Here is a 22,720-nt window from a genome sequence, read left to right as displayed (position 1 = left end):
CCCAGCAGAACATGGATGCTTTACTTTAGATTCCTGCATTGCAGGGGGTTGGACTATATTGCCCTTTGGGTCCCTTCTAACTCTATGATTCTATGAGTCTATGATTGCATAAGGCGGATCAACCACTTTTGGTTTTCACCCCTCCCCCCTCCCCACCTTCAGGATTTCATTCTTAATGCACTCTTTTGTAGCTTACATTTCAAGCATAATGGTGACCGAGTGTGTGACAGAGAATAACATGCACAAACTAATCTGGCACAGAAGTTTGTTCTACAATGTCACGGAAGAATGTCAATACAGAACTGAGCCTATTGTAAAACAAAGTCTCCCTCTGTTTGCAGGTATTGAATGCTGTCTTTGATTGTACACTTGTAGAAATGTGTTCTTCTCTAGATTTTTCTTCCATTGAGAAACTTATGGCTCCGTTTCAAAAAATAACCAGGTTTCATTTATTAAAATATCTTACGTTTTGTGTCTAATAGCCTAAACAGAAGAATAAGCCACACCAGATACATAGTTGCCTGCAAAAGAAAGTACTATCTTCCGTTTTAACTTTTGATTTCTTTATCTTTGAATATGTAAGCATTTTTCAAGCAGGGTTTTATAAAGTAATAATAAACGTTGGCACATGGTGTGAAACAGGCAATCGGTGTAGTGCAATGCACTACAGATCATAATTCAGGAAGAAATACATGGTTGCCTTCATCCAGAAAATGCAAACAGAGGGGATTTACTGTCTTCCTGGGAGACACAGAATTCCTCATTCCCATGGCACAGGCATGTGGAAGCCAAAGTGTATACACAAGTTTATTTGAAGCCATTTAAAGGGCAAAGTGTTACTGGGACAACAAAAGACTAGGAAAAGTACTACAGAAGGACAAAGTGAAACATGAGAAAGGCCAAACGACATTATATTTTGCAAAATCACCGTAACAACTCCAGCTTGGAGATGTCTCCGATAAACAAAATGAATAAAGTGAAAAAGAAACCTTTCTAAAATACCCACAACCTCTCACTAAGAGTGTGTTAAACATGCTATAAAGTGCCTGCTTCTTGTTCAATCCTATTTTTAAGGATAGGATTCTTAACTGGTATAAAATAGCAAAGTATATGCATTTTAGTGGATCTGCACTGATCATGGGAATTTTTCATCCCACTGACTTCAGTGGGAGGGATTGGAGGGGAGGCACCTCAATATCAATGACCATGCTGCCACCATGGCAAAGTATAGGATATGATGCTACACAGGACCCAATCATAACAAGCTACGAATAATATATAAAATGCACATGGGGAAACAATAATGGGTTATACTCCATGTAGTTCTACCTCTCTGGCCCCAGGCACAGAGATTCCAAGGAAGTATTCTGGTAGTTCCCATGAGCAAACACAAAGGGAGCACTGTGCACAAAGCAGCATGTCTCAATTTGAGCACATTGTTTATACTTCTCAGCCCAGAACTCTAACAGGTACCTTGCCTTTGCACTCCAGAAACATGCATCTAAAGCTCCACAATAAACAAGAGAAAGGGGAGCCCAGGAAGCTGCCTTGTACTGAGTCAGACCATTTGAAATATACTCAGAGTCGCAAAGTGATTTCATGCTCTTTATTCAGCTCATAGTGGTGAGGAGGAATGAATAAATGTCCCCTCACAGTATCTGCTTTATATACATTATTTACACAATGGGCTGCACATGATTGGCTAATTCTGGAATTCTACTGTAAGCCAATCAGGTTGTGGATTCACTTCTATCTGGAGCAGGATTGGGTGGTTCCTGCCAACCAATCATACTGCTGCATTGTTCTAGGACCAATCAGACTGCTGCATTCTGAATCCTATTGTTCTAGGACCAATCAGACTGCTGCCTTTTGGATCCTATTGTTCTAGGACCAATCAGACTGCTACAGTTTGGATCCTATTCAACTCAGTACATAACACCCCTCCCCTCTAAGTTCCAGTCCTGCCCGGGAGGTCGCATTCATAGTCCTCAAGGTATGCCGGCGGCCTACGTGTGCGTTGTGGCCTGGGGTGTTCCCTGGTCCGGGCTCCGGGTTCTGGCTCGTGTTCCAAGGATGCTGGCTGTGATGCGGCTGTTTGGTCTGGTGCAACCGGCTCGCTCAGTCGTGGTTCTGGTTCCGGTGTCCTTTCGGCCTCACGGGTCCTCTCTGTATTTACTGATTCTGCCTCTCCTGCTGGCCCCTCCTGCTCTATGGGCCTCACTGCCCCGCTGTTCCCTTGGGACTCCTCTGACCTGTCCTCCTCCTGGTTTTCTCCCGGGAATCGTCGCCGTATCTGGTCACAGTGGCGGCGCCAGCATTGCCCCCCATCCGTTAGCACCTCGTACGACACGGGGCCAGTGACCCTGGTGATTGTGGCGGGTACCCATGCTGGGCCTGCCCCAAAATTCTTTGCGTACACTGGGTCCTGGGCCTCGAAGGTCCGGGGGTTCCTGCCTTCCCCCACCACTACCTCATCCTGAGCTCTATCGGGGTGAAGGCGGTCCAATCTGATTGCAAGGCGCCGACCCATTAGTAGTTCAGCGGGGCTCCGGCCAGTCGTTGAGCTGGGGGTGCTGTGCTGTGCTAGAAGGAATGTGGCAAGGCGGTACTCCCAGTCCCCTTGCGTCATGCGGCGAAGGGTGTCCTTGGTGGTCCGCACCATGCGTTCTGCTTGGCCATTGGTGGCAGGGTGGAACGGCGCCGAACGGATGTGGCGGATGGCGTTTTGCGCTGTGAAGGTTTGGAATTCTCCTGACGTAAATGCAGTCCCGTTGTCTGAGACGAGAGTGTCAGGGAGCCCGTGGGTTGCAAACAGCCTGCGTAGTACCCGGATGGCTGCGGACGTGGAAGTGGACGGTACCAGTGCGACTTCCAGCCATTTGGTGTAGGAGTCCACCACTATGAAGAATGTTTTCCCCTGAAAGGGGCCAGCGAAATCCACATGCAGGCGTGACCATGGTGCTCGGGCGGACTCCCAGGACTGGACTGGGGCCCTTGGGGGATCTGGGCGGGATTCTTGGCAGGCCTGGCAGTGTTTGACCCAGGCCTCTATCTCTCCATCGATCCCCGGCCACCACACATAACTCCTGGCAAGGGCCTTCATTCTTACTACCCCTGGATGTGTCTCGTGTAGGGCTGTGAGGACCCTTTTGCAGAGGGGCTGGGGAACAACGACTCTGCTTCCCCATAACAGGCACCCCTTGTGGGCCGACAGTTCATGTTTGCGGGTTGTGTAGCCGGCGAATTCTGGCCCGGGGCTGCTGCTGGGCCATCCCCTCCACACCCAGTCCAGGACCCGGGAGATGACCCTATCTTTCTTGGAATGGTGTGCAACTTCTTGTGCCTGAATGGGGCGGTCGGGAAGCAGCTCCAGGCTCATAACCTCTTGTGCAGGTGCTGGGTCAGGGCCTGTTTCCGGTAGTGGTAGCCTGCTGAGGGCGTCCGCATGGCCCATCGCCTTCCCAGGTCGGTGAATCAGTGCATACTGGTAGCTGGCAAGGAAAATTGACCACCTGAGGACGCGAGGAGACAGCACTTGGGGGGTCTGCTTTTCGGGGGCAAACAAGCCAAGCAACGGCTTGTGGTCAGTCACCACGGTGAAGGGCCGCCCGTACAAGAAATCATGGAATTTTTTTACTCCCTTTACGATTGCCAGACCCTCCTTGTCGATTTGCGAGTAGTTCCGCTCGGTTGTGTTGAGTGTCTGGGAAAAGTACGCCACCGGTACCTCTCTTCCATCCGGGAGTTGGTGCCCCAGGACAGCTCCAATGCCATAGGGTGAGGCGTCGCATGCTAGCACCACCGGCAGCCTCTCGTCGAAGTGTGCCAAGACCGAGTTTGAGACAAGCAAGTCCTTGACTGCCTGGAATGCGGCCTCCTGGCGCTGGCCCCACACCCAAGGGGCCCGCTTGTCCAGGAGTCTGTGTAGGGGCTCCGCTACCGCCGCCTTGTGGGGAAGGAAGGAATGGTAAAAGTTCAATAGTCCCAAGAAGGCCTGAAGTTCAGTCTTGCTCTTGGGCGCTGGGGCATCACAAATGGCCCGTACCTTGTCCCCAGTCGGGTGGACCCCTTCTGCGTCCACCATAAATCCCAGAAAGTCCACCTGAGGCACTCCTAGTAGACATTTTTCCCGCTTCACCTTGAGACCCGCCGTCTGGAAACGGTGCAGAACGGTGCGGAGGCGGTCCTCAAACTCCTCTGGTGTGGGGCCGGCAATCAACACATCATCGAAGAAGGGGGTGACGCCAGGAATCCCTTTAAGGAGAGAGTCCATTATATTCTGGAATATGCCTGGTGCCACGCTGACACCGAATTGCAGCCGCTTTACCCTGAACGCTCCTCTGTGCGTCACAATCGTCTGTGCCTCTGCTGTGGCCTCATCTACTGGCAGCTGTTGATATGCTTGGGCCAAGTCCAGCTTGCCAAAAATTTTCGACCCAGCCAGGGTGGCAAGGACATGGCTGACCACTGGCACTGGGTATGCGTGGGCCGTGAGGGCCTTGTTTATGGTACATTTGTAGTCTGCGCAGATGCGGACCGAACCATTAGGCTTGACGGGTGTGACGATTGGGGTTTCCCAGGGAGCATTAGGCACCGGCTCCAGCACTCCTTGCTCTACGAGTCGGTCCAATTCCTCGTCTATACGGGGTTTCAAGGCGAACGGGACCCGGCGGGCCTTGAGCCTGACCGGTCGTACTGCGGGGTCAAGCTGTAGCGCAATGGGGGGGCCCGTATACTGTCCCAATTTCCCATCGAAAACCCCTGGAAATTCCTTGCATATGGCGTCCACGTCCACTTGTAAGCTAGTGTGGTTCACCCCGGTGACAGCTAGCCCCAGTGGTCCAAACCATGCCAATCCCAGTAAGCTAATGTAGGGGCCCTTGACCACAAGCAAGCCCAGTTGCCGCGTCCGCCCTCGGTATTGCACCCTGAAGGTCCCCACCCCCATTGTGGGGACCTTACGTTTCTGGAAGTCCCGGAGGGTGAATGGGGCCGGCCTGAGTTTGGGACCCCCAGTGGGACACAGTTTCCTTAAGGTCCTTGCCGAGATTATGGATAGAGTTGAACCCGTGTCAAGCTCCATGCGGCATGGGGCCCCCTCTATCTGTACCTCTACATAAATTTTCTCTACGTTGGGGTGGGGCAACTGGTATACCTGGAAGTCCGTGAGCTCCGTCGAGTTGCCTTGGTGCGTTGGGCCCCGGGACCTGGGGCTCTTGGATTGGTCATCTGATGCCTGGTGTCGGGTGGGCCGAGCCCGACACACCCGGGCGATGTGTCCCGATTTTCTGCACTGCCTGCACTCTGCGTTGCGGAAACGGCAGGTCCTCCTCTCGTGACTCTTCCCGCAGCTTGCGCAGTTCCCTCCTTCTCGTCGAGGCAGCTGTGGTCTGTGCGCTGCTTGAGTGCGCTGCTGTACTCGGTGCACCTCCTCCCTGTCGGATCCTGAGTCGTCGGTGAGGTCTTCATGGTGGACCCTCGGTTGGGATGGCAGGCTCGGCCGTGCCTCTTGGGTCGACCTCTCGGCAGCTTCTGTTGCCAGGGCCTCCTCCAGAGCGACCTGGAACGTTAGGTCCTTCTTAGCGTAGAGGCGCCGTTGCAGCTTCTCATCCTTCAGGCCACCGACGAGGCGGTCACGAAGCATGTTCTCCAGCTCTGAGAAGTTGCAGAACCGGGCGGCTTGGCGGAGAGAGGTCACAAACCCAGTTATGGTTTCCCCAGGGGCTTGCCGCTTTGCGTAGAAGGCATTTCGACGAGCCACCACTGAGGGCTGCGGCGAAAAGTGCCCCTTCAGCTGTTCCATTATTGTTTTGTATGGAACAGTAGCGACGTCTTCAGGCGCAAGGAGAGCCCGGGCGATTTCAAACGTCTCCTCTCCGCAGACGCTGAAGAATATCGCCCTCTTCTTGGCGTCTTCTTCGTCGGTGACCCCTTTGGCTTCTAGGAGGAAGGTGAAACGGGAGGCGTACGCTTCCCAGTCTCCAGATGCTGGGTTGAATGGCGAGAAGCTGCTGTTGGCTGCCATTCTGAGTTCCTTGTGCCCCGGAGCTGAAGCCTGGATACACGGTGCGAGGCAGCGGTGCGGCAGTTGGCGGTGCTGCGGTGCTGTGTGTGGCAGTCAGCTCAGCGGGATCCCACCTTCGTCGCCAGTGAAATATACTCAGAGTCGCAAAGTGATTTCATGCTCTTTATTCAGCTCATAGTGGTGAGGAGGAATGAATAAATGTCCCCTCACAGTATCTGCTTTATATACATTATTTACACAATGGGCTGCACATGATTGGCTAATTCTGGAATTCTACTGTAAGCCAATCAGGTTGTGGATTCACTTCTATCTGGAGCAGGATTGGGTGGTTCCTGCCAACCAATCATACTGCTGCATTGTTCTAGGACCAATCAGACTGCTGCATTCTGAATCCTATTGTTCTAGGACCAATCAGACTGCTGCCTTTTGGATCCTATTGTTCTAGGACCAATCAGACTGCTACAGTTTGGATCCTATTCAACTCAGTACATAACACCATTGGTCCATCTAGGTCACTTTTGTCTGCGCTGACTGGGAGTGGCTCACCAGGATTTCAAATAGGGTTTTCTCCCAGCCCTACCTGCAGATGACAGGGTTCAAACGTAGGGCCTCCTCCATGCACTGAACTATGGCTCCCATGGTTCTACTTATCCTTTTTGCTGTTCATGAATACTGTGTCATGTCTGAGTGTGAGTGATACTGCTCTGATACTTTCTCCTCTGCCCATAACAGCAGGTAACATACAAGGGAGACACTCAACCACCCATGTAAGCAAAGACCCAGTCCAACCACTCTACTCAAACCTACTGCCAGCCAAACACTCATTAGTGTTGCAGGGTCACAGCCTAGATGTATGAAGCAGAACAACCAGGTACTGAACACACAGTATATCCCTACAACCTGCAACAGGGGTGGGTAAGTCCCCACGACCACCCACCCTGGCAGAAGAGGCTGAGGCCTGGCTAAGTACCCAGGTGGCACCGCTCTTCTCTGTTAGTGCCTCACCCCTATTCTGCATCCTGCTCCAGGGACTACAGTACACTACAGTACAGTACAGTGGTTACGTACTTAATTCGTTCCGGAGGTCAGTTCTTAACCTGAAACTGTTCTTAACCTGAAGCACCACTTTAGCTAATGGGGCCTCCTGCTGCCACCGTGCAATTTCTGTTCTCATCCTGAAGCAAAGTTCTTAACCCGAGGTAATATTTTTGGGTTAGTGGAGCCTGTAACCTGAAGCATATGTAACCTGAAGCTTATGTAACCCGAGGTACCACTGTACATGGTACAGCTGATGACAATTGCTTGTTATTCTCTCAGCACCTCTCCCCTTACTCCACAAGCAATTGTCCTATAGTTGCAGGATCCACAGGATCCACAGGATCAAGTGCTGATATGTGTCATCCATTAAAGAGGTCCAGCCCATGACCAGGATGCTCCCAACTCTTCTTGTGGGGTTGTTAACCTATTTGCCTCAATAGGGCTCAGGGCCTATGGTGCCCCTACACCCTTCTCACTCATGCTAGCTGGAGTGCAAAGATGCACAGGCAATATGGTGCTGCTGCCAAAGAGTATGAAGCAGTCGGGTGGATGGAGACGGAGATAGTACATGGCAGGCCTGCCTTATCAGGCATATAGAAGGAAAGAACTGATAGGACAGAAAGTCTAGAGCAGGCACAGACCAACTCGGCCCTCCAGATGTTTTGGGACTACAACTCCCATCATCCCTAGCTAACAGGACCAGTGGTCAGGGATGATGGGAATTGTAGTCTCAAAACATCTGGAGGGCCAAGTTTGCCTATGCCTGGTCTAGAGGGTTTATGCTGGAGCCAGTTCATTGGTCCATGCAGCACTGTTCCTGCATGCCTCAGTTGCACCTATGAGGTGGACCCTTCCCTGCCTTTCCAAGGGCTTTATCACCCTCTCCTGTTCCCCAACCCTGTGTCCTCTGCATGAGCCACTGGAAGCTGCTACCATCAGCACATGTCAACTGTACCCTTGTTCTGTCTACTTGGCTGCTTCCCAAAAGACCCTTTGCCTCCCTTCAGTGGTCTTGAACCCTTGTCCTAGGAAGGTTGTGTGTGCTCTCTGAAGGCATCCTGCCCAGAAAGCTATGTGGGTGCTGTGTTGTGTATCTTTTCGCCTCTTCCTTGCATGCCTATTGTGTGTTGCAATGTAGGGGTGTGTGCTTGGGACATGTCCCAGTCACTGTGAGTTAATTTGATTCCACGCTGCATGTAGCTGTCATGGACTGATTGGTGGGCATTGGTAGAATTTCCAAGGTGTGTCCATCATTTTTACACAGTTTTTGTATTTTCTGGCTGTGTATTTGTACTCTTCCTTCACAGGCTGTGCACACATTGGATACATCAGGTTTTCAACTGGTGCAGAGGTGGTTTTAGCTTCCATCCCAATATAATGCTTACTTATTGCTTGGTTAGAGTAGCTTAGGAAAGACACAAAATGCCCACTTTGTGTTTAAGATGAAAAACTTGTTTTCCACCCTGAACACACACCGATAGGTATATTAGCTCGACTCTAACCTCAAGAGGAGACCAGGTGAATTAAGGTAAATTAAAACAAGAGTATGGGTCATTATTTATTGTTTATTAAACTATAATTTACCTTTGAAAAGTAATTGTGTTCAATATTCACAGTGCAACAGCAAGCAGCTTCCAAAAATTAAAAAACCACAGTGTACGATGAGCCATAATGGCCTCACAAGTTGTTTTCGGATGGATGAATTCATTCTACCATTCTAGGTTAGATTTCCCCAAAGACAAATTCAGTAAATTGTGATATTAAAAAAAACAAACCCAAGTCTCTGCTCCATTTCTTTTAATCAGCATGTTACATAACTGTTTTACTGCTTTAATATTTATTTAACTTCAACTGTTAAAATGTTAAGTTTGCAAAACAAACCAGCTACTTAGAATACAGTAGCACGTTTCATTATTTTAGGAAACAAATGTCATATTTCACATTATCCATTATTTTAACCAATTTACTAATAAACCTTTACCCCAAAATTAATAGGCATTGGAAACAGACAATGCTAAGTCCTGCATTTGAATACTATTGGTTCAAGTAAGAAAGCATTTTGAAAAGTTAGATAGGTATATTATTCCTACTTTGAGAATATAAATCTGTCAAAGAGGGGCTGTCTTCAAGATATACTTTTTAAAATCAGCTACCTATTTGCCATCCTCCAGTTTCATGAGCATTTGTTATCTAAAATTTCAAGTTACAGGTTGCATTTTATGAGACATCAGTTATAAGAATATATTCACCATCCCTGTATTTGCTCCATAATTTAAGGCAGGCATAAAACAAACAATTCACAGAAGCTGTCTTAAGAAACAAGAAGATTTGAGTAGTTTCTCATGAAGAAAATTTTCTGCATTCCAATCTTCAGATTAGATTCTGTTTTCTTGTTTTAAGAATTGGCACAATCCAAATGATGGCATTAGAATGGCATTTTCCTGTTATCAATTGCTAGTAAAATATTAACTTGAGCTTTTGCCTTGCTTAAATTGCTAGATGCATTTTAAATCAGTTTGGAATCCAGATGTGTATACAGCTGTAGATACAGTATGTATATATATAAACAAAATCAGAGTAATGGCCATTTTTTAGAACTATTTAGCTTTAGTTAATTTGTTTAAAATAAGTAACAAACCAAACTAACTCCAATCAGAGAGCAAATAACTTCTAATGTAAACTCTTTACTCAGGTTTTCTGCTCAGTGGCAAATTACTGTGGCAGCTAATTAAATTTTGTGAACATGAAGTCATTCATTTGTGCACATAGAGTTCCATCCTATTCAACACAGTTCCCCATTATATAACTACCTAGCCTGCCATTTGTCACTCTTACCTTTCTCCCATAAGCTTTACATTATGCAGTTCTCAGCAAACTATTTTGATTACAAAGTTTTTCTCTCTCACACACACACAAATTGAATCAACTTACATTCTTAAGAACTTTCTTTCATTCACTCTAAGGAAGGAAACAATAGCGGAAAGCAGGAGAATGTGGGAACTGAGCCAGAAAAAGGGCTATAGTTGAGTCGGTAGCAAAATGGCTATGAGGGCATTTTAATTAGTCATAACCCACAACTTCCACTTCAGGTGGAATTCAACATTGTGTTAATTTGATAGTTCCATCAGCACAAGCATTTCCACCTGCCAGCAGAACATCTCCCATCTCCTCACTCTGTGTGATGTTCTAGGGCAGTCATGGCAAACCTTTTAGAGACCGAACAGCCCAAAATGCAACCCAGAACCCACTTATTTATCACGAAGTGCCAACACGGCAATTTAACCTGAACACTGAGGTTTTAGTTTAGAAAAAACAACTCATACACTAACATCTTTTGTCTTAAAAGTAAAACACAATAACAGAGCTTTGAATGATACAAGCAACTTTTTATTGAAAGGTAAAAGTTTGCATTTGGCATGCTTTTGAACAATTAATGTGATGCCTCAACCTCGCAGCAGCAGGAGGGGAAGGAAGGCGGCCACTTGGAACTCCCAGCGGCCCACCAGCATGGCAGCACGCCTCTGAGAACATGCAGAGTGGTGCGCCCTCCCCACCTACAGTGGAGGCTCCCCAAGGGGAAACACATGCTCTGGGGGTTGTGGCTCCATTTTGCACACACACCCAATGCCCCACCCGAGGAGACACAAGTACCAGGATCCACGTCCAGCCTCTGAAAACAACATGTGCGCCTGCTTGGGGGCACCAATGCCCCACCTGGCCCTTCCCTTTGTGCCTCCCTGGCCACAAGGGCACCTTCTCGGTCTGGGCATCCCGCGCAGAGTGGCTGAGCAAAAGGAGCCCTAAAGGTACTGCAGCAGACGGGCCAGTTTGGGGATTTCAGCTCTTTATTGTCCTGCTTGTGCAACATCAGAAACTGAGGGCTCACCATAATCATTGCCGCAATCCACTCACACAAAATACTAATTGCCACAAAATGCTCCGGAAGCCTCTGTGCAATTGGGCGCAATGAACTTGGGCCAAAGAATAGCTGCAACGCCCATTTTGGAGAGTCGGCGCCCTGACGGGCATTACATCCCACTCCGGCCGTGCAGTTTCCTGCGCTGACCCACATGGCACTCCAGCTGCCCAAGTTGAGCTGAGGACTTGACACGCCACCCTCGCCTTCTGCTGGCTCTGTGCTGGGGCGACAGCGCCCACAGAGAGGGCTCCGAGTGCTCCCTTTGACACTCGTGCCATAGGCTCGCCACCCCTGTTCTAGGGTCTATCCATGGGGGGAAGGAACTAGCACTAGTATTTAGTTCAGTCCAGCTTTTCATTTCTATTTTTTTAAAAAATTAAGTGGTCAGTCATTTCCTTGTTTACTCACTTAGATTATTTCCATCCATCCCCAGTCTTAATTATCTCCTGAAAGTGGTCCTGCTGAGAAAAGTATTTTTTGCAATTTGATTTTGAAATTATCTGTGGAAGCAATGTCATCAGAAACCATTATTTCAACTGATGGCTACCTTTGATGTGATTTTCAATAGTCAGGCAGACCTGACTCTGCCCATACAATGTGTGCTTATTTCGGCCATGCCTATTAATCATCAGTGCGAGACACTCAGCCAGTCTGTTAACTTCTACATAGAACTGTAGCGTTGGAAGAGATCACAAGGGCCACTTAGTCCAACCCCCCTGCAATGCAGGAACCTTTTGCCCAGTGTGGGGCTCAAACCCACAACACTGAGATTAAGAGTCTCATGCTCTTACTAACTGAGATATCCACATGACACCAAGCTAAACAAATTTTTAGTGAAGATGTCTGATGAGTAGAGTTATGTCCAAGAATCAAGTTATTCACCCCAGTTTTATTTTTCATATGGAAACAAATTGGGATACTGGTGCTACCCACTATCTTGTGCATTTAAGACAACCCTTCTTCCTCACCACCATGTCTATTCTGTTATCAAACAGCACATATCTTTGCACTTGTGTCCTAAAAATATAGTTGGAATCTGTTCTACATGTATTTCTGAAGGAGGCTTCAGTGTCCCATCTATACTCCTATTCCAGTGTACCATGTACACTTCCTATTTTTGGCATTTGCAACAGTCATTCTAATCTAAATATCAGCCTGAATGTCCACATTGGTCTGTGATGCATTGTTGCTTTTGCCTGTTACTTCTGTAACTCTCCTACACTGGTTAAAAATTAAATATGACATAAGTAAACAATTCAATGGCTGGAATCCAGATCTACTATAGGTGTAACCAGAGGCTTTTTTTGATGTGTCCAGTGGGCATTTATCCTTTTTTTATTGAAAGGCAGAAGGCAATGTCATATCACAAACTATGTTTGAAACTTGTTTCAATTTCAAAAGCTGTTTGCTATGCAGCCTGGGAGGGTTTACTGTTTGCATAACCTTTAGGTACACAGAACTAGTTGTGCCATTCTTTGGATATAATTAAAGCATGCTTTTATTATATATTATTATTCACATCGATCTTTATGTATTCATATAATAACATTGCCAGAGGTTATACTTTCCTAAGGCATGAAATTAAAAAGCCTTTGAAAAGTAATTATAGCTCTTCATTATTTTAAAAAATGCTTCTAATACCTTTTGTAACAAAAGGTAGATTTCAAAAGCACTTTCTATTTTATTTTCTCACAAATGAGCATAAAACATATTTTATACATAAAACCTGCCATTAACCAAACTAATGGGTGTGACAGCACATCAGTTTTTCAAAGAAAAGGCCCAAGCTATGAACTTCTGTAATCTTGGAAACTTCCGCATATAGGAAATAAATTGACTTAAGTACATAGCAGCACCACTTAGTTTATCTTCAAATTAATAGAGTATTCAAGGTATCCCAAAAAGTAGTGTATACCTAACATTGCAAAGCATGTTTGAAAATATATGTATCACAGAGGTACATATCAGCTGCAACCAATCCTGCATCACTGAGCATTCAGTGGCTAACCCTGGTTTGCTGCCATTTAATGTGTCACATACCCTGTGTATACAATACAGCACACATCTAAAACTATGAAAATCACTAGCACAAGATGTAGTGGTGGCTTCAGAAGCAGACTAGACAAATTCATGGAGGCTAAGGCTATCAAGGGCTACAAAGCACATCCAGGACCACTGGGTTATCCAATAAAAAGGCACATGGAGGTCTCCTTCAGACATGTTCAAGCCACAATAGGGGCTGAATCTGGATGTGCTCAAACCCAAAGCAAAAATCATATAACCAGCTCATTAAAACTGTGCATTAATATATTGCAAAAACTGGTCATCTGTCAAAGCTTTATGTAAAGTTCATTGCAACTTCCATATTATAACTGCCTTCTACAATCACCCAAGATACATAAAAAAGGTGCTGCTACTATCAGAAGTCTGACTGGTATAACCTTCTTACTGGTGATGTTACTCTGCTAACCCAGGCCCTGGGAAGACCTTTTCTGATGAAGAGGGGACCCCATGCAAAGATTTCCATTTGCACAACAGGACCCCCCCCCACCTCAGTTTCTCCCTCTGTGCCCTCCCCAAATCTGCTCTGGAGGATTGGGGAAAACCCCATAACATATTTAGGGGACATGCATATGGAAGAGAGCTGGGAGTTCTGTTGCCCAGGAGGAAATCTTTGCACTGATAGGCTTACTTAGCACTACTTTGGATACAACCCTTTGGCTCAAGTCCTCACTCCTGGTGCTTGCCATAGACATGCCCCTTGCGGAGAATACTATATTGCCAATTAATTGTTTAGGAGGATGGTGAAGCTTTTTTCTGCTAGTATGGAGCAGCTTATTGCTGAAATTATGCTGCCTATTGACATTTGGAGTGTTGTAGACCAATTGTACTTTTTATTTTTTGCACGATTAATTACATAAGCCACCAAGAGATGTGAAGAGCAAAAAGACTTTTAAAAAGAGTGAAATATAAATCTGAAAACGCTACCAAAGTGTCCCACTTAAAAGAAATACAGTGGTATCTTGGGGTACAGATGCTTCAGGTTACAGATGCTTCAGGTTACAGACTCCGCTAACCCAGAAATAGTACCTCGGGTTAAGAACTTTGCTTCAGGATGAGAACAGAAATCGTGCAGCGGTTGCGTGACAGCAGTGGGAGGCCCCATTAGCTAAAGTGGTACCTCAGGTTAAGAACAGTTTCAGGTTAAGAACAGACCTCCCGAACGAATTAAGTTCTTAACCCGAGGTACCACTGTAAAAGAAACATAAATTATTCAATGCAGGGTAGCCTTTTCTAGTGGTTATTACACAGAGGGAAAACAATCCAATTATGCAACTTTGTTACGTCTTGAACCAGGCTCTCTAATTCTTTTCTGAAAGTTCCACATTCAGAATTAGTTAGCATGATCTTTTTATGGTTTGTGAAACATTAAAGAGCTGTTAGAAGACCACTGGGGTAATAAAGTCAAGTGTGCTAAACCTTAAAAATTCCAGAGTAAAGCATTCAGTGTAAACTCAAGTCCCTTCAAAGCTGATTATCAGAATGAATCACGATATAGCTGGAATACATGGTTTCAAAGGACAGGTGCTGAATGATTCAGAAGGTTTCAAGAGAAAGCACAGAAAACGATTCTATCAAAAGTCAGACTCTTAGAAACAGCAGCTGCTTCAAGAGAAAAGTCACATTATCAATGGCCACCATGAGGGTGTCCATGCTATCTTTTTCTTGCCTGGCTTGCACAACAGGGAAGCACAAACGCAATTCAATTACAAACACAAACTGGAATGTCATCAGAAACATCTAATTCACCCAGTGCCCCAAGGGATAGATTGAGTGGATCCATATTGCAGTTGGGAGTGTGGCAAAGTGATCAGAGCAAACCATGGTCAATTCCCTGACTCACAACTGGGGACCAACATTGCAGCCATGGGCATTTGGTTGGCTGGCCACTGTAAGAGCACGACAGTGGATGAGATAAACGTTTAGCCTGATCATCTTATGTGTACCTAGATTGCTTAGGACAGGGCTTCAGTTGTGCCCAGGATCAGCTCCACGATCTCCATTCAATAACTTAATATGTGAAGCAGTAAATAAGAGGGAAGTGCCTTTTTGAGCATGTAAGGAGAGTCTTTCCTTAATTATCCTGTTATTGCTGAATACCCCCGTACACTCAGTATGGAAGCACACAAGATACCTAGGAAAGAGATGGAAGGCTTCAGCCATAGCTCTCTCCATTTATAAATTAGGTACTGGCTAAGGTTCACTCATTTCATCATGGAGAGACCAGTAATTTGATCAAATGCTGAGGTAATTGGAGAACCAACAATGCACACTTGGCAATAATGCAGATGAACTCAGCCCATATTTGGCACATGCAAAGGCAACTGTGGTAACCAGCTCTCAGTTTTCCTTTTAAATAATGTTAATGTGGAAGCATTTTAATTCTTGAAAAAGTCAACGTATCAAACTTTCCTCAACAAAAAATCAGCAGCTTTGCCATGCATCAACAAAACCGGCTTAGTAAAGCTAAAAGTTTGCATTAATAAAAAGTACTTTGTTACATGTGCCTTTCCATTTTGAAGAAGCGAGAAACAAGTTAGCAAAGAGAAACAATAGCCATCTTTAGCAACTTTTAACACTGCATCCATGGGGCTGGGTGAGCACATACGAAAACCAGAAAATAAAAGACTGCAGACCCTTGCCCTATTCTCCTACTGAAAGATTAAACACTAATCACGCAGTAGTTTTGTTCTTCTTGAACAAAATCAGACATTTCAAAAGGACTTCCAATCTCTGAAAGGGCCCTAGGTATACACGAATACTATTCTGTGTGAGGCCCCTCCACCTTGTAAAACAAAGTAAACAAAAATCTTTCAGTGAAACTGAAGCCAGGAGCATAAGAGCGCAATGTGCAGCAGCTGCTTGTGTAATGCATTTCTCCTTTTTAAAATGAATTTCACTTGTTGAAGGAAGAAGCATGTCCATAACTCATCTTGTTACTTTCCAGCTTCCCTCTCCCAAACCACCCATTTGGTACACAGAACCCTTACCTGTGGCATGTCTCAAAATATCGGTTCTTAGGAGAGCTGGCACAAGGAAGAGGAAATGTATTTATAGAAGGCAAACTTCCCGGGAGTGCTCTGACTTTCAGCTGAAACTGTAGAACAATGAGCCCGAGCCTGTGTAATCCTGCAGCCCAGCCTCCTCTCTCCCCTGCCAATCACACAGCACACCAAAACCAATTGATATGTAAAAGGGAAAAGGCTGAGGGGAAAGTGCAGGTCTTCTCAACAGAGTCACCAAAGGTGCTGCCAGATGTGGACAATTTAGCAGCATATGATCATTGCTATTCTGCTAAACTGGAAATGGAAAAGGAACTTTGCTTTCCAACTCTTAGGATACAAGTAACATTCTATAGCCAAGTGATCAGCCCATTTCCACAACTTCCAAAGTTTGGGGGAGCATTGGAAATCTCACTGCGCTCCAGAACAAGGTTGTTCCCTTCCTGCTGGAATTGAAGGGCAAGGGAAACTGATATAAGAGCAATGATGTTTGGAAACGGGAGGGTTAAAGTGCTAGAACTGCTTCCTAGAAAGGGGAAAGAGAAAGAGACCACAGGAAAGGAAGTGGCTAGAGATTGCCATCTATACAGCCCATTACTGGTCTATCTAGGCTAGAAGAGCTGTGCCATCTACAGTTGAGGAAATCGTACGGATGTTATTGCATATTAAAATGTTGGATTTTCTGACTTCAAAAAAAGAAACTAGAAGCTGAAAAGGTAAGATGTGGGAAGGGCATGTCTTGATCATGAATCATGCAGGTGCCCTATTAAAAATGTGTGAACAAAGCATGATTGTTTCACAGTAAATGCCCAGTAAGGAACCCATCCAAAGGAGATAAGATAGTGTGAAATATTGCCTTTGGAAATGGAACAGGAAGGTTGAAAGAGGAAATAAATGCATTTAGAACTAGAGAACTAGAAAGAAAAAAAGAATGGTTTTTAGAATACTTTTTAAAGAGGGCGTTATGTGAGAAAGGACCAAACCCACTTTAATATGAACTTGAGGGACTTGTGACATGACAAGGACTTTGTCTTAAAACCAATGGAAACATGACACAGACAGGCAACAATAATGTGACTGCAGAATGCACACATCCAGTGTACTATTTAGAGGAGGAACTCAGTCACTACACAGGCGCTGTTAGAACACCTGGGATTTGTAACCCAGGGAGCTGCTGCATTGAGTTACTAACAGTCCATAGCAGTGGAGGTTCCCATTTAAATGAGATGGCAGGTACACCCAAAGGCACATAGGTAAGTTCTGTTACCCACATCTGTGCACATTTTTAGTAAGGATAAGCAGCTAATAAAGAGAGGTGGGGGCCTTTGAGGGAGTAATAACAAGCACCATGCTGACATCAGAATGCCATGGACTGCAAATTATTGGGCAGTTTTCAACTACCATGCCCCATCAACACAAGGATTTCCCCACTCTCCTCACCTGTGTGTGTCCTTAGCCCTCCTCAAAACCTAGAAGAGATTTGGAGGGTGCACAGAGGAAGGAGAAAGAGACGACCTTTGCTACAATTTTTATATGTACTGTAAGCCACCCTGAGATGGGTGAGGTATTATTACTGTATTATTACTGTATTATTATTATTACTATTATTATTATTTCTTTTATACACAGTCATAAAAGCTATGTAGTGCAGCTGAGAAGAAGTCTCTTGTATTCACCAGCCACCCTTTCCCTCAGCAACAGAAGGGAAACCAGTCATGAGCCATCTGATGTGGTGTCTAGTTGGTGTATGGTGGCCGTTCCCTTGGGAAAAATGCAACAACCTCTAAGGCCTAGAAAGCAGTTTGAGGCTTGCCATTGTAGCCATTTCCCTTCAATGCCTATTTTCTAATAATAAATAGATAAATCACAAATTTATTTTCTCGTTTATTTAAAATATTTATATCCCACCTTTGTACATAAATACCATGGCAGGGAATAGAACATAAAATTAACCATCACATAACAGAATAACTAAAAACCAGTAAAACACACAACAATGGCAGCTAAAAACAATAGGACCGGCTAGATACCAGCATCCAATAGCCATGGGAACTCAGCAAGCCACCTTTCTAGTGCTTCCTTTCTACAGAGAAAGGAACAGCCAACATCCAAGGAGGCCACACTCTATCCTCTAAAAAAACCTTACCTTCAATTCAAGATTGCATGTTGGCCTGACTGTGGTTACTCAGTTGTGGGAAAGAAATCACATGCTCAGATGCACTCAATTCTTTGTAATGACTTTGTTATGTTCCAGAGATGATTTCTGGTACTACTCCTCAAAGTGCTAAATTAAGCCTTGGATTCTGCCTGCAGTGATGATTCTCCACTGGGAAAGTCTCTTGTCCCTCTGGTTATGAAGATCCACCCACTTCTGATTGACATGACCCACTAAGGTGAAATCGGGAGTAAAGTCAGACAAAAAGCAGAACACAGGCGGAAAATGTGTAAATGGACCGTTGACATTAACTATCACTCTTTCATCATATAGTCATCTGCCCTGTGTTAAATTACACATTAACCAATGCATTACTTTTTTGTTTGTTTCTTTGGAAAGTAAGCATGAAAGAAAATGTTGTAATAGACCTAGTTGCTTTTTTATCTCTCGATCTCTCTCTCTTTCTCTCTCTCTCATAATAAACCAGTCTAGCTGAACAAGGTCAAATAGGACACAGAAAGGCTGGACTGGATACAGGACAAACAATGACAGAAAAAGTTAAGGAACAGTGTGATTCAAAGGAATATCCATTTTGGAGGCTCCCATAAAAAAACAACAATAAAACCCTTCTGAGGTTTTTCACCTGAACTAGGTCCACACCAAGATTATTCCAGCTCTTATCCATTTCCAGTACTCCCATACTGTTTCATCCCAAATCAGTGTAAGCATTAAGGCTTCATGGTCCAGCACCATCCTTTCTCAATCCATGGGTTTATTCCCCCACCCCAAAAAAGACACTAAATCATACAATGAGGCAGCGTGCTCTTTTCTTTCCCTGTAAGCAAGGTGGGGTGGGGTATTGGGTTGCTGTTTTTATTTTGATTATATATTTTGTAGTTTTATATTTTGATTTTGTTCTATGAACCACCCTGAGATCTCTGGGTATAAGGCGGTTAAACGGTTAAATAAATAAATAAATAAATAAATAGGGGTAGCTAACTGGTGACTCCTGGGCCAGATCCAGCCTCCCAATATTAAATACTTAAGAAGTATTTCCTCCTCATAAGGGTCCTGGGCATAGGAAGGGGGGGGGGAGGGAAGGCAGGTGGGAAGATTTAACACTTGATGGTTCCAGTAAAAGCAAACCACGAAGTAAAAGCAAACCTCATCAGATTGATCTGATGGGCAGGGTAAAGAGGCAATATAGGTAGTCTGTGAATAGTGAGAGAGAGAGTGTGTGGAAAAAGTGAGTCTGCTGCTTGTTATGTATGAGAGTGTGTCTATCAGCTGTGTGTGTGATTGTGTGTGTGTGTGTGTGTGTGTGTGTGTGTCTTCCTCTCTGTGACTTTGAAAAAGAGCTACCCCCTCATCCACTTTGGCCACACCCACTTTGAATATGGCCACACAGACTGCTAGCATTCAGCCTTCAGACAGAGGGTTAGTCAATAGGGAATGTGCCCCTCAAGCCAAAAAAGGGTTAGGCACAGGTTAAGAAGTGTTCAGTACACCCTCCTGAGAGAAGCACCTTGGGAAGGGAAGATACACGAAGAAAGTTAATTTACTACTGCTGTGTGTGTGTCCGTGTCCCCATCACTTGAACTCATTCCTCAGGCATGGTCTACACTTGCAGAAGAATTATGTGGTAGAAACAGGGAATGGAGTGCAGCACTTCAAGCTGCCATTAGGAAACCCCATACTTTGAATGCTTCCTTGTGTGGAAAAAAGGTCTTACCAAGTAAAAAGCAAGAGCACCTGAGAAAAATGTTATAGCAGCCCAGCTCACAGTGCTGGACATGTACCTGGAAGGAATTTATGCATTCAGAAATGGCATCTCCCACCCGCAGTCTGAATTAGCACTGCCCATTTTATCACTCTACTTTGCTGCATGCGTACTAGAGCCAGACCCTCAGTTTAAAGTCCAGTGCAAATGCATATATGGATAGACTTCAGAGAGATGAACTGAGTATGAAATTAGAGATGACTAGCCTGCAATATCTTCTTGAGAAGCCTTCGGGGGGGAAATGCATCAGGATTTGAACTCAGTGGATTCCTTTCCTATCAGGCAAACTGATTAATACATATTCCTTTTGTATGGTCTAAGAGGTGACCATATAATCCGTTTTCTTAGAAACTGTCATGCAGCAAACAGTCCAGTTTTGATTCAGTTATGAGCAAGCTCTCCATGGAAAACTGGTGCTATGAAAGCTGAGTGCAGTGATGTTGCAGCCACTGAAGCATACTTCACAGCCTAAATCTCAATTCAGCTCTTTAAAACAGGGACTTAGCTACTGGTTAAAAAGAATGATAGCAGCATTAATGCATGCAATTAATGGGAGTACTGTGACCTGAAAATATCAGGAAGTTTTACTGCTCACAGTATTGCCTCTGGCTAGGCAGCGAAGCGGAAGCAGCATTTGAAGGGCTGTGTGGAATTACAACTTTCTCTTGCCCTGTTTATACTAGGCAAAGTTGAAGAATGGAGGGGAAGCCCCCATAAACACACGTTTCAGCTTCAAGTACCAAAACTCCATGCTCCAAAACTGCCTTACTGTGTGAAGATTGTGGAAACCCCAAATTTCTTCACAAGCCCCAAACTTTTCCTCGAGCACTTGATATGATGAGGCAACAGAACCTACATTAGCAGTACGATGCGTGGATAGAGCATATTAATTACCTCCATTTCTCTTAGTGAAGGCCTGGGTCCTAAATGTGAAATTAAGAGTCTACCTCTTAAAGTAGAGGTAGACTCTACTTTACAATGTTACAGTTGTAGATTGTTATAATGACAATTTGGGGAGCAAGAATTGCTATACTTTTTCCTGGCAAGGCACTTGCACCTGTTGACTTTCTGTTAAAGGTTCAAAAAGAACAGCAGCAGCATAAAAGGCAGAAATTCCCCATCATTGATGGGAGGAGTAAACCAGTTATTTCCTTATCCAACATAAACTATATACAGTGCAGCTAAAAACAAGTACCAGAACTCTCCAAGAGGAGCTGCCTGTTGTCAAGGTTTTCCAGCGTACTCAACGGAATACTCCCCATTTGTTCTTCTACCTGAGCTACTTGCCATGGGTCTTATTTCAGAGTACACTGAATTCTTTGTTACCAAAGCATAAGCAATTGATAAAGGGCAACTTGATAGACAAGGGGGAACAAACAGGGAATTTATTTCCCCCCACCCACCTTTTCTTTTTATTTCTCAGCCTTTCCTAACAGAGGAAGAAACTTGTGTCCATGGATTCATAGATCTTATTCTTTGCACACATAGTTCAGGCATACAGAAGCTGGGTCAGTCTCTTTTGTGGGGACCCCAAACACAACCCCGCTTTGCCCCTGAATTCTTCTCTGCAGGAGAGGACAAAGATGTGCATATCCGAGGCAACACCCAAAGAAGACCAGGCTGTGAGGAGAATGTGTGTTCAGGAAGAAGGCAGAAAGACTTGAATTCACCTTCTACGGACAATGTAAAGTCCTGACCTTGCCGCATACAATTTGCACAGGGCATGAATGGGCTTCCCCTTGGCGAGAATGAACCCCGACGGCTAAAATGCTAAACGCGATGACTTGCACCGATGGCATTTTACTTGCACAAAGTGTATCTGATCGGCTGCACCCTCCCAGGCATGCATCTCTCAGGAATAACTAATTTCAAATACGCTCCCTGGTAACACAGAGGTGCCTCTTTCCTAGTTGTTAAAAGTTATTTTTTCTTCTTCTTTTTTCCTCTCCTTCATTCACATAGCCGAGAGGCACTGGAAGGGGCGCAGAAGGGGAGGAAGGGGTTAACTCCGGCTCCTCGACATATTCCCGGGGAAACAAGCCTCCCCGGCTCCAATGGGGGACTTGCTCCCAAGTAAGCGCGCAGAGAGAATGGTTCCTTCAAAGTTGAGAGGGAAGCAGGCGAACAAATTAACCTTGTGAGCGCTGAAGCCGCCTCACGTCTCCTTCAAAACACCCCAACAGGCGGCAACCAGCAGCACAAGCCCCCCCCCAAAAAAACAGCCCTTGTTTACTTATCCCTCAGTGGGGCAGAGGGGCAGCGAAGCTTCTCCTTACCTGCGCCCGCGGCAGTGTGAGGCGGCGCGGGGCTTGGCGAGCTTTTCCGCCGGAGACGGCGTCGGTCTTGCGCTCTCCTCGGCGCGCCTCCCTGGTTCCCCCGCTACTACCCCAGCCTCAGTTCCAAAGGATCGGCGCGGCTGCTGCTGCTACTCCTCCCTCCGCCGCCACTTTTGTAATCCGTCATGTTTGTTTTGCCGCGGAATCAGCAAGGCGACGGGAAAGTTGGGCTGGGGATGTGGAAAGGTCCGGTGCGCAAAGGCGCCTGGCAACTTGCTTGGGAAAAGGGGAAGGGAATGGAGAGAAGGAGAGGGAGAGAGAGAGAGCTCCCCAGCTAGCTGGGCGCTGCGCTCCCGTGCACACGCTGCAAATGGATGCGATGTGACAATAGGCGACCGGTGCCCGGCTTCTTCCCCTGCCCGCCCCCCCTGAGGGGAGAAGAGCTCTGTTCACGCCTCACTTCC

At 45.7% G+C, this 22,720-nt stretch overlaps 1 protein-coding gene across 5 annotated transcripts in view; it reads right to left on the bottom strand.

Annotated features, from left to right (window-relative positions):
- Window positions 1-22,514, bottom strand: part of SHANK2 (SH3 and multiple ankyrin repeat domains 2) — a 343,989-nt gene extending 321,475 nt beyond the window's left edge. For 3 of the 5 annotated variants that reach the window (XM_080982491.1, XM_080982492.1, XM_080982493.1), the window contains exon 1: window positions 22,257-22,512. The gene's annotated coding sequence lies outside the window, so the exon portion shown is untranslated. Of the gene's footprint in view, window positions 1-22,256 lie in introns of all 5 variants that reach the window. The other 2 variants (XM_080982494.1, XM_080982496.1) reach the window with 2 other exon arrangements.
- Between the last annotated feature and the right edge of the window lie 206 nt (window positions 22,515-22,720).

This window comes from Podarcis pityusensis, assembly GCF_964106645.2.
Source record: "Podarcis pityusensis genome assembly, chromosome: 1".
In the NCBI taxonomy this organism is placed as follows: Eukaryota; Metazoa; Chordata; class Lepidosauria; order Squamata; family Lacertidae; genus Podarcis; species Podarcis pityusensis.
The sequence above is the reverse complement of the archived record's forward strand: the minus strand, read 5'-3'. Positions and strand labels throughout refer to the sequence as shown.